Source organism: Dermacentor albipictus, chromosome 4 (genome assembly GCF_038994185.2).
Source record: "Dermacentor albipictus isolate Rhodes 1998 colony chromosome 4, USDA_Dalb.pri_finalv2, whole genome shotgun sequence".
Lineage (NCBI taxonomy): Eukaryota > Metazoa > Arthropoda > Arachnida > Ixodida > Ixodidae > Dermacentor > Dermacentor albipictus.
In genome coordinates this window covers 85,108,336-85,120,920 of record NC_091824.1, presented here as the reverse complement: position 1 = coordinate 85,120,920, position 12,585 = coordinate 85,108,336, and the positions used below count along the sequence as shown (strand labels likewise).

At 47.6% G+C, this 12,585-nt stretch overlaps 1 protein-coding gene across 8 annotated transcripts in view; it reads right to left on the bottom strand.

The window, feature by feature from the left end:
* GluClalpha (glycine receptor alpha 1) overlaps positions 1–12,585 on the bottom strand; it is a 689,081-nt gene that overhangs the window by 248,071 nt on the left and 428,425 nt on the right. For all 8 annotated transcript variants that reach the window (XM_070537219.1, XM_070537220.1, XM_065430835.1 and 5 more), the window contains one exon: positions 8,234–8,288. The gene's annotated coding sequence lies outside the window, so the exon portion shown is untranslated. The remainder of the gene's footprint in view (positions 1–8,233; positions 8,289–12,585) is intronic.

Here is a 12,585-nt window from a genome sequence, read left to right as displayed (position 1 = left end):
GTCGCATAATTTCCAAGCGTGATGAGATACATGGTTAATTTATATGAGTGACGAAAACTTCGCGTGTGTCAGGCCATATCCGCGAGAATATGCCCTCGGCGCGTCGTATATAGTCGCAGTATAGGTGTGAAATGACCGATGGCGTGCCCATAGCACGTCAGTGCCCGTAACGAGACCTGACCACGTAACGTGACAGAGGCACATTTCGAGACGTTTCCTAACTACAGCTTCGATGTACACTTAGCCTACGCCTACGTAGCCATCTTCCGTGACCACGAGTCGATGCCACGTTGTTTTTGCTTGTTTTTTTGTTTTTTGTGTGTATGCGTGTGTGTGTGTGTGTTTTAGCAGCGTTCGCTGTACTTCGCTGACCCGCCGCGGTAGCTTATAGCGCCAATAGCGGGCTATGCCGTTGCGCTACTAAGATTGAGGTCGCGGGATCGATCACGCCCGCATATGCCGCATTTCAACTATACCCTCAACTGGGCGGAAACGCCAAAAAGAAAAAAAAAACCGCTCATGTGTTTAGATTTACGTGCACGGCAAAGAAGCACAGGTAATCAAAGTTGTACTAGAGTCCTCCATTTACGGCGTAGTTCGTATTCAGAAAAACGCCTTGGCACGTATTGCCCCAGACTTCAACTTGTAATACCCCATTGGATGTCGAAGCCACGTGACCATTGTCACCGCTTCTTTCAAAAAAAGAAAAAGAAAAGAAAGAAACGGTCTATTTCCTATAGCGTACGTCCGTGTGCGTATACACGGCTCGAAAGAGGGAAATAAGAAGCGCGTGATTCGAATTTATACGTGCGTGACGAGGACTTCTAGTCATGCAATGAGTTGTGTAGTGTTATGCAATAAGACTAAAGAAAGGTAAGTGCCTGAAGGTGTCAAACATTTCATCGGGTCATGTTTCATCGCCAGTTCAGCAGTTGCTTTTGCTAGAATAAATTAACAGGTTGGAGGGACTAAACAGTACGCATACTCAGCCGTCGTGGTCGCTAAGGCGCTATTACATTCTGCTGCCGAACCCGCCGTCGCCGATTCCGTTCCCGGCAATTGCAGGCGCATTTGGACATCATCGTAATGCGAAAACGCCAGGAAAACCGTGTTGCGTGCACGTTCCAAATTCCCAAACGGACACATTTAATTTCATTAGGCGCTTCTAGCCCGAATAGACAGTTTTGGTTTCTCGTTGCGAATGAGCTCCGCCTTGCATAAATGTTTTGCGAGGTCGAAACGTTCGAGCGCACTTATGTAGGCAGCTGCCTCGTGTCTTAACGGACGCGCGTTCAATCTACGTGCTTGCGTTTCGCCCCGTTACTGCAACTCTCGCTATGAACTTCCGCTTAAGTCTCGGTCATCAGAGGCGTGCCGATTTCGTCCCAAGAGAGACGACTGAAATGGCAAAGAACGATCCGAAACGAAGCATTTTGGAGATCTAAATGGGCTAGTGACCACACTACTAGGCAGAAAACGAATGCGCAATTCGCGCAAGCAAAAAAAAAGTAAGAAAGAAACTTTAATTTTGGTTCCCTTGGTAAAACTCGGTAACAGGAGCATTCATACGAGCCGCCAGAGGCGGCTTATAGACCAGCCGAAGCTAAAGTGCACAAATATCTATACCTGAAGAGCGTGGACACAGAATGGAAGAAGGGGAGAAGAAAGTTGGCACCCAAGTACAGGGTAATTGAAAGCGTAAATGGAGAATCAGGAGTCATCAATAAAGTAAATGAGAGAAACGGAGACAGTGAAATGGATGCAAAGAATGGAAGCAAGAAATCCATGGAGAATTAAAAGAATGGGAAGAAGGAAATGAGAAGGAAAAATCTGTATTGTAACACAGAGGGCAGTGCCTTGCTACTTGAGGCTCGAGTTGGCTGCCACAGGACAAAAACATGCCGGAGCAAACATTCGCGACAAGACGAGACATGTGTATGCTGCAGCAAAAATCGGGAGACCACTGAGCGCATTCTAATACAATCTGAAGGGATTCACGCAGTGAGGTACGCAGGTAACGTACCCCTTCCAGAAGCACTCGTATTTAAAGTGGATGGGAGTATGAACCGATCAGCAGTCGAGATAAGCCAGAGACTTCACGGTAAAAGCAGCGCGAAGAGACGACCGCACAATAAAATGAAATACGCAGGGCAGGCGCAGAACTAACAACTCTAGACAGCCAGGATTTGTTAGTTCTGCGCCTGTCCCATGTATTTCTCTGGTCTTGTGATGCTGTATTTTTTGCGCTGCTTTTACTATGAAGATCAACCAACTCGACCAGTTTTTCACCCTATCACAAGCAAGAGACGTTTAGAGTATCGGTGAAAAAAGAAACACACACAAAAACAGAGAAGTCATTGATACGACCCGATACGTTGCAAGCCAATGCGGCGGTGCAAGGTGCATGGATAAGTTTTGGGGAAAAGAAAGAAAAAAAGAATGAGAGAGACGTATGTCAAAATGCTAGAATGGAAAGCGTCCATAGTACACCTGATGAGCTCAAGCAGGCTAGGTGCCTATTTCTTGCCGCCTCGTTTCAAAGCGGACACCAATACATCATCATCATCATCAAGCAACCACTCTATATTTGTGGGACCTACGCGCATATAATTTTGAGCAGGCAATATTTTAAGCGTTCTGAAGGAGCGGCGCGAAATGCGCGTAGAGTCCCAACGTTTCCGTACGCACAACTTCTACGCACATCGCGGAGAGCGATAGCAGCTGATATCACCGCGCCCAAAACTACCGCGCCCGCTTGAACCACCTACTTTGCCCCTGTCCTCGTCTGCAACAGAACCGACACGAAGCCCTCAGTAAGCTTCCAGCGGCAGCCTGAGCCACAGCGCCTCACTCGCGGCTATCATCCTACCAGACTCTGGCTTGCAAGAAACATTCTTCGAGAGCGCACTTCTGTATGCACGTATGAATAAATTGGCTTAGAATGCCTGCAAACCCATATTCCTCACAACCCACCCCCTGGCCCTTTCATCCACACATGATCGAGGGACGACAGTATAAAAAGGACGAACGTAAAGCTCGAACTGCTTAATAACAGTTCCGCCGAATTACACAGGACGCGGAGCGCTAAAACAAATGCGATTGCTTTAATTCGACTTTCTCTGCTTCCTCCGCGCTCTAAAGACTTGCAATGAATCTCCTGTGAGCCCGATCTCGTACGTATTGCTTACCTTCAACTACGATTGCTCCCTTAAGCGCAGCTGCGTTGTACAGCCGCCTGCAGGGAACCCCACGGCAGCCAATACACGAAACACGCCGATCCACTTCCTATACTGATTCAGGAAGAAAACTTAAGTCTTCGTGTGGCGAACGCTATATCATTGTCCGTCGAGGTGGGATGGCCCACAGCGTTATTTCCCGTGTCTGTTTAAAGGCTGATTTTGCCGCCAGTTACTTGGACACTGCTCTGCTATTTCAGCTGTCGCCAGTGCCTGGCTGGAATGTATTCGAACCCACGAAGTATACAAGGATGAAACGAACGGGGCGGAGAGAGAGAGAGAGAGACGCCGCATTTCGATCTTAAACCTTCCTAGCTCGGGTCATCAAGCATCGCGCCGTCGCGTCTTGTCCGCCCAGCGCAGGTCGTGATGGATGGATTTCGGACGGCGACCGGAGACGCGATCTGGCCACATCCCCGGATTACAGCGATCGTACACAAAGAAGTGGATTCATTTCTGTTCTTTTTGCTTCGGGAACGTTTCGTGGCTGCCCTTTATTTATTTATTTTTTTTCTTTGAAAAATGAACGGTAGAGAAACGGAAAACAAATGAGAAGCGTGGCCCTTGCTTCTTCCATCGAATTTGGTGACGGTTTGTTGACATCATGAGCACAATGCCAGGAGTCATAAAGAATGCTGTCGAGACCAAGTGATCGTACTTGTCGAAAAGTTCGCCTTCCCGGGAAAACGGAGACACTGGATCGGCGGGTAAAAATAGAGTGCTATAGACACGTACACAAATTGCGAAGAAGACGCATGGTTGGATTGTCTAGCGGAGTTTAACCCACAAGCTGTATTTTGGAGCGATAACTGTGAACAGGAAATTTACCCCAATATCCACTATTTATACACGTGGGAATGAAGAAACCATTTAACTAGGTATATATTGCACTGAAAATTATAATAGTCGTCGCACATAAAAGGAGAAATTAAAGAGCTACCGATATTCAAGGACGCGATTCTTAAATTCAAAATTTTTTCACCCAAATTGCGACATATCAGTAATAACGACAATAATAAAGCACGTTTATAAAATCGCAAGTCAGGAATAACCAGCCATGGTAAATTCTGTAAACTGCATCTATTGGAGCAAAGAAACTAAAGAAAATTTTCACTTTATACACTGCTCTGAATTGCATTGATAATTTGTGAACGTGGGTTTTCTTTTCGCCAGAAAGCAAGTAGGCAATGTAACGACTTCAGGTGAACTCTAAATTAACACACCATATTGGTCCTGCTTTACACAATATAATATATACAATTTAAAGAACAGTGTGGCATATGCATGCGAATATATGAGTATATGCATGCGTACGCGTGAGCAGACGATCCAACTCATACACTTTGCAGATTCCGCAGCACGGTCAGTGCAGTCTCTCTGGCGCTATAACGACAGGCACAGGCACAGTTGCGCGCGTAGCGATTCGAGGAGTCGAAGCCTCCTCGGCCGAACTTGGGCTTCAGCGGATGCACACGTTTCGTGTACACCACAGGTACGCGGGTGGCCCGGACCATGCGCATCGAGATACCTTGGAGCGCGGCATTGTAAATCTTCTGGGCGACGTGATTGACTACAATGCTTTTCTGTGCGTTCCGCTTGATCGCGCTTGTAAACGACAAGCGTAGCCTATACACCGTTCATAGTGTCACCGTTCATAGTGTCATAGTGTCATAGTGTCATAGTGTCGTTCATAGCACACCGAGTGTCGTCTTTTCTTGTGTGTCTTCACTGTGTCCGTGTCAGTGCGCTGCTTCACCAGCGAGGCATGATGATTACTCACCAACTAGCCCAACTTTCCACTTTACTGAACACCCTTCATAGTTGACACTACATCAACTACGTTTCAAGTTTAATTTCAACCACGAAAAACAAGGATTTCATGTTTTTTGATGGGATGCTTTGAATGTGACCTGTTAAGACTAAGGATATAGAGCAACAATACGTTTTCTTTTTCTTTTCTTCTATTTTTTTTTTCATGCAGTGCGATGCTGTTATACTATAGAGTGCTGGTGGAGCACCCGTCTCGCACCCGCGGGGCTGTTTGTTCGCACCCAACTAATGGCAATGTAGTTTGAACTTGTCCGTAAATGTACTAACTCAGACGGAATGCTGGGTCACCGGAGACGTGAACTGCAGCTACATTGCAGCAACAACACCGCTAGCGACATCTTGTGACGCTTTGTCCAACAAGAATGCATTGACACGTCTTTGTGTTGCTGCCGAAAACTGGCATCAGTGGCTAAGCAAAATTATATACTTGGTTACTACATCAATAGTTGTGTCTTCTTTGGTTAAACTCTGTGACACATGGTGGCGCCACCAACGCGCCAGATCGCGTTCGCGTCTCCGGTAGACTTCAGCGGTAATGCGTTTATTCCGCAAGGATAATACGTTTAGGGAGAAAAGCTAGGGCTCCCTAGTAACATTTTTTTCTTATTTTACGTTACCGAGGAGTTCAAATGCGGCGTTACCTGACGTCATGCTACAAAGATAGCCGAACTCCAAGCTGCCTAGCGCAGTAAAATTTTCTCTCAAATTCTGGCAGTCCAGAGGGCTCGCGAGAGGGCCGTCAGGTTGCACCTGATGGTCCCCGAGTGGGCCTAGCCAGGTAACGTTGAGTTTGCTTACGTCTATAGTGGACCAAATAAAGTTGTTTTTCTCACTCACTCAATCGAAAGGCAGTGTTTTCGTTCGATCTCCGTTCCAGAAGGAAATACTCAACTACTGAACATGGTCCTCGAGAATAGCGAAATTGGCCGTGTTGTATAATTCCGTTATAGTCCGCCGACATTTCCTTTCTCATACGGACAATGCACCAGGACTTCTGCGATGCTGCATAACCTTATGCCGAGTTTGGGAGCGGTTGCAGTGAGCAACTTTTTTTCTTAAACGGTTATGCTTGTTTTTGAAGAGACGGCGTACGTAAGTGCCCGGCTTCGGTTCTCTCTCTCTCTATCTCCGTATATATATATATATATATATATATATATATATATATATATATATATATATATATATATGTCCTGAAATTCGCAAACATATTTTGCTTTCATAATAAAAACTGACTGAGCAACCTGACTAAACCTGGCCATAAGGAGCAGCACAAGGCTGTGTGCACTGCAGGTTACTTTCTCCTGTCTTTTCTTTTTTTGCCAGGAAGAAACGAACGGCGTAGTGAAAGATATAGAAGAACTCAAGCGAGGCAAACTAAATGCGGCAATCAGAACGGCCAGGGACGCGAGAATGGGGAAGTGGGGAGCCGTGGAGGGAAACCTTGTACCCCGCGGTGAAAATGGGTTCTCGGCCGCGGAGGTCGTCGTCGGGACGGTGAGTCTTTCTTCCGTGCCATCAATGGACGCCGGACTAGACGCCGGGCCCTGCGCCGAGGGGTGGTCCCCCGCTTGAATGGCACCAAAATGAACTGCCCATTCAGGCAATCATTAGAAACCTTCCGAAGAGAGAGAGACCCCGCCAGAGTAGCACTCCTACTTGCACCATGGACGCACTGCGGACGGTAGAAGCAATCGAAAGCGCGAGGCCCGTTTTTTAATGTTTTTTTTTTGCGAGTTCAGGGAAGAGATGCGTGCGCGCGCCCTTGCGGGAAAGACGGCGACGCGATCGGGGTGGCACACCCACTCGTATACCTACTACTATTCCGTTGCATCCGAGCAAATCGAAATTGCAACGGCGTGATTCTCCGAGAAACGGCGAAGGTTGTACGTCGAACGACCCGGCGCCGGGTCGTTGGCGTCTTCTTCTCGTGGCTGGCGCGTGGCTTTGCCGAAGGTGCACTAGAATTAGCGAGACGGCGTTTCCTTTCTTTCCTTACGCCTCCGAATGCGGAAAATTAGCGAACGTATAGTGAGTCATTTACATATTAGCCGGAAAGCACTTTTAAACGGAACACTAATGTTGAGGCATTCTCCTTTTCTTTTTTTTTTGTCTGTAACTGATAAACCCATTTTGAGGTCTGCTTGATGACCTTGCATTAGAGCGGTTGCTATTTTTGAAAAGCGGATTTCAACCTCACATTTGTGGCTACAGAAGCGACAACCGAAACGTTTGCTTTACATAAGATCACTACATATAGAGAGATATCTGTCGTGTTCCTGTCAAGGTAAGGAACAGCCAATTCATATTAAGTGGGGAGAGAACCTGTAAGTACAATTCCGAGTAGTGCAGGGCGTTTGTGTGTGTGTGAAATTTCTCCTACATCCTTTTTTTAATACATGGTACTTTGGTGATGTCGCTTTTAATAGGCTCCGGCGACTCCTTTTGACATTGAGATTTAAAAAACAACAGAATTAACTTAAAAGCATTAAAAATAAAAGTCATCACCGAATCATAATATCAATAAAGTCCAGTCACTCTTCTACTGCGGTCCTAGTTTCTCCTGCGCAGTGAACGCGGCCGTCATTTGAATAAATGCGCTTCGCGAGGCGAGTGTAGCGTCGTCTTCGTCCGCCGTAGCACTGCCCATTGGGGACTCCGAGATGCACGCTCAGACGCCGCCGCTACCAGAGCATTTGTTGCGCGCACGAAACTATTCAAAAACCAACCACACGCAAAATTGGCGTGGCTCCCCAGTGGTTACCTAATGGGACTCCCAACTTCCCATTGCCGTAGAAGCGCAAGTTCGATCCCCAGATGGATGTTGAAACGTTTTGGGGATATATGAACCAAGACACCAACTACGTTATTTCAGTATTTTTGCGAAGCGGCGAGCGTAGAGTTGAGGCTGTGGAAGTGTTGAGGTGAGGGTGTCGCTCGATGACGGATACGGTGGCGTAGGGAGAGGTACGGCGGACGGTCAGACGGAAACAGCCGGCGAATGCTTCGAGCTGTTAACTGCTGTAGCAGTATTGATGTTATTAATTTATATCGATTATATGTCTATATGCATCAAAGGCTGTAAGCGAACGTCGCAATAGGGATGCGCATAGGAGCATCTGGAAATGTGCATTGACAATAATGTATGAAAATAGAATGACACTTACGTTAGAAGGAACCTCAGGATTGGGGGAGCGAATGAGACCCTGAGTGGAATGCCCGCTGAAAAAAAAAAAAAGAATAAGCGTAAACATTTCGTTAGCTTACACGCAACATTTCTGGCACATCAAGTTGACATTGTCAAAAAACAAAAAAAAACGAAAAGAAGATTTTGGCTTTAGAACACAGCATACACTTTACATTTATCGTTTCTATGCATGTTGGAAACTTATCGGTACCAACATGCATAGAACACCTATGCCTAACCGTTTTATTCAAATACAAGCTATCGAATTGACAGGGAATATTTCCTATGATATACATAGTTTGTGATGATGTGATATGTTAGTGAGATGTCGAAGACAGAAATTACTTTTGTGAGCGCTGGAATTTTCGTAAACTTCTGCAAAGAGAAAAAGAAGGAACAACCCTCCAAGCTGGGTTACGGCATTTTGGTGCAGGGGACAAGCAGCTTACTGGAGCATCAGGGTAACCTGCGTGATGTGAGTTTTTGAAGTTACATTTACTATAGCATATTATAACACGTGCCATAAATTAACGCAGGACAGGACTGCAACGATTGATCGGAGTGCACACGTTGTACGTAAAACCACGTTTCGAGCTATGTAAGCCCGGCTACAGATATTCTGGCAGTCGCGCTGAATTCTGCGCTCAATCCCTGCGCACTTAGGGCACGTAAGCTGCGAATGACTACAGCATTCGAGCTTGGAAGATAGCCGAATAGCTTGAGCAGTACGTAAGGGCCGTGCCAGGGCTGATTCAACATAAAATGGTTGCTGCTAAGATGGTGGTGTGAATTCGAGAGCAAAGTGGTGCAGTCGATTTGATCCCGAGGGAGACATTAACAGTGACGTTAAGAGGATGAAATGGAGTTGGTGAAGCCATGTAATATGCAGAACCGGTAATCGTCGCACTGTCACAGTAACAGAATGGTTGCCAAGGAAAGGGACACGCATTCGAGGACGGCAGTGTATTCGATTGTGTGATAAAAAAAATTTCGGAGGCAATAGATGGAGTTGGCTGAAGTAACGCACGGGTAAGTTGATATCGGTAGGAAGCGCCTTCGTATGCTGCACTAAACATAATATGGGTTCATCATATCATGACGACTGCCAGAAAATGTAAATCTGAATTCCGGATGGCGTAATGAAGCTTCGCGGTAACTAATCGCGGCACCCAACACCCCCATGGTTTTTAAAGACTAGAGCACGTGTTTGATATCTAGTTGTGAAACTGAGCCTTATCAGTAGCAGTGGATACAAAGATGGAAACGTAAAACAATGCTGAACGATAGTCAAGCGAAAAGTAGCAAACGCGACAATACTGTTCTTGTCGCTGCGGCACCAAGATGAATGTCGGGCTTGTATAAGCAAAATGTCACAGACGCCATGCTGAAATCCGCCTTCCCCTGCATTTTGTAAAGGAAATTGCTACCGATCTCCACGAACATATTGCCTCGAAGTCAGCCGATACGAAGGGCGTTCTAGCAGCAACGAAGCGTGTTCCCACTATTGGGCGTGATAAATCCGGTACATTACTTGTCACCGATAAAGAATGCTGCGTATCGAGGAGACGCAAGCGCAAGGAAGCACAGAACCTAACGGACCACCGCGCGCGTCCAAATCCGGCACTGCCTGCGAATGATGGGCCGTGGGTGGGCCAACGCAACCGTTGCTGCGTTCGGACCAATTCGGACGCGCAGCGCCACATTGGTTCGCCAGAGTGACCGTGACGAATACGAGCCGAGCGAGTCGCCTGCAAACGCAAGTCACACTAGGAAAAAAAATAAGAGAAAGCCAGTAGCGAGATAGATTGCGTCCTTTTCACGGACACGCAAAGCCGATATTTATAAAGACCGGGGCCCCTTCAGGTGAGGCCTGTACGCTGCGACGCAGCACCATCGATATCCCCCAGACACTCAGGGGCAGAAGGGTCGACCCCTTTCTTTATATTCCTGTTCTACCTCGCTGCTTGCTACTTGTTTTTCTCGCTTTTGTCAAGGCCTCGGAGAAGCCTCGGTGTGTGCGGGCGCGGTAAGCTCGGAGTCGATGCAGGCTCGCATTGTGACTCGCTCGTCGGGGAATAGGAAACTGATTTGCGTGCAGGAAAGATGCAATCCCCCGGAGCTGCAGCAGCGCTGTGCCGCCGGAACAAGCCCGGAAGATACGGAATGCGCAGCCTTTGTAACCGGGCGGGTCCCGTGGAAGCAGGCAATGCAGCTTGCCGCGTCGGCAAGCGTACGACAATGCGGGGGCGAAAAAAAAAAAAAACTGGCACCAGGGAAGAACAGAAGAAGACGATAAAGGTTAAAGAAAAAGAACCCAGGAAGGGGGGGTGGGGGTGGCGTGCAACATTGTATGCCGACCAAATATAAGAGAAAAAAAAAACCCGGAGAGCTGCGGCAAGAGAATGTGCCTTGTGCACCTTTGGGGTTCTTTGTCGTTCACCGCCATCGGCGTACCGGAAAAGAGAAGCAGGAGGGGGGGGGGGGCACCAGCGCCTGACGAGATGCAGGAAGTCGCCAAAAGCCGAGAGCTGATGGCCCTGCACTCAGGGAGCGTGTAGGGGGATAAATCTGTTGTCTAGGAGAAGTTTGCTCGTTTTTTGCGAGCATATGTATAGTATATATATATATATAACTTCCTTTATTTCCTGTCTTCGTTTACCTTTTTTTTTTATGTGGCCGTTCACCACTTGCGACTCGTGTGATGATAGAAGACTTGTGAGCGATACATATTTCACGAGCATAGGAGTTTCGAAGCTGTTGCGCTTGGTTTCAGACCCTGTGTTGCGGCGATGCGACAATCGAAAGTTTAGCAGCTGTATCATGAACAGATGTCGGTCCTGATAGTGCCATGAACACTTAAGATTGACAAGTGCGCCTCCGAAGCATGCATTTAACTACCACTCATGTAGCATAAGTGAGACAAATCAGGGAATGTCGCCAAGAAAGATTTCAATAATTGGGTTACAAATAATGTTGTGCTGGCGTTACGTTTTTCTTTTGTGTGTGTATGCGTGCGTGTGTGTGTGTGCGTGTGTGTGCGTGTGCGTGCGTGCGTGTGTGTGTGTGTGTGTGTTACCAAGTGTTACCTAATGAAAGACCCAGTATAGACTGCTTTACGCAAATTCCAAGTAAACGACGAAAGGGAGGTTCGAAATGAGAGAATAAGTTCTTTCAATATTTTTTTCACTTGCGTTCACACGCAGAATAACGTCATAATAGATTTAAATACACGCATGAAGGCCCGCAGGCACACTACCCTATCTTCTTGCCATCCCGAAAACCCGCGTAAGCTGTTCTGCGATGACCAATCTCAGATCAATATTTCAATTAGCTTTATGTACAGCTCATCATATGTTCACAATAGAGGATCCGATCTCGAAACCGGTGACGCATCGCTTGATGCGGCCTCGCTGCGTAAATTTATCGCTGTCGTTATGACTACCGGCATCCGGAACTGAAGCGTCCGGAGAAGCCTACTTGTTCGCGAACTCTAATAGAGCCACAACGACGAACCACGAGAGGTAGCAGCCGCCGGAGACAGATGGCGCAATGCATTGTCCCCAGTTACCATGGCAACGCGAGGGAAAGTATAGGCGCGCAGAGAAAACTTTCGAGAGCTTACTCTGAAAAAGGCTCAAGTGGTTCGACGGCTTAGGAAGGCCCCGCGCTTCTTGTCCACCGCGTCTCCGCGGATTCATTTGAACCTCCCAGGATTCGGCAGAGAAGCTTGAACTGCCTCCTCGAGTAGGTTTGCACTCTTGTTGGGGAAGCGAAGGAGGTACGCGCCGGGCGCGTGCCGTTATTCCAATGGCATAGCGGGCGGTGCGCGCATCGGCTGCGCAGCTGGCGCTGGATGTTAAGTGAGCCGTGCTTGCGGTGCCAATTAATTTTCTAGGGCGCCCCTTAGCCCCCGCCATTGTCTTGACGCCGTCTTGAGTCCAGGGAACGCGGTTCTGCTGAGCTCTAAATAGACGTCGGCCCTAAGTAAACGGCATGCCACTCCCTGGGTCTTCTACGCAAACTTACGCCGCACGCGGCGTCACGAGCTAGAACATCGCAAGCAGGAACGACGTCCCGTCCATCTGCTCTCCATCCTTGATCGGGTTGCCTCACTAAGCGGTGGGAGCATTTTTTTTTTTTTGAAGATCCGCCCTGTGCTAGTAGATGTTCAATTGAGTTAGGATTTTAGTTCGACATTGAAATGTCCAGGAGCTCCGGGAATAGAGTCAAAGAAGTCCTGCGCTACTGAACAAGAAGATTCGGAAATTTGGAGGGAAACCGTTAGGCGGTGAAGTGCCTGGGCCGCTGTGACGTTCTCAGCATGGCTGAGTA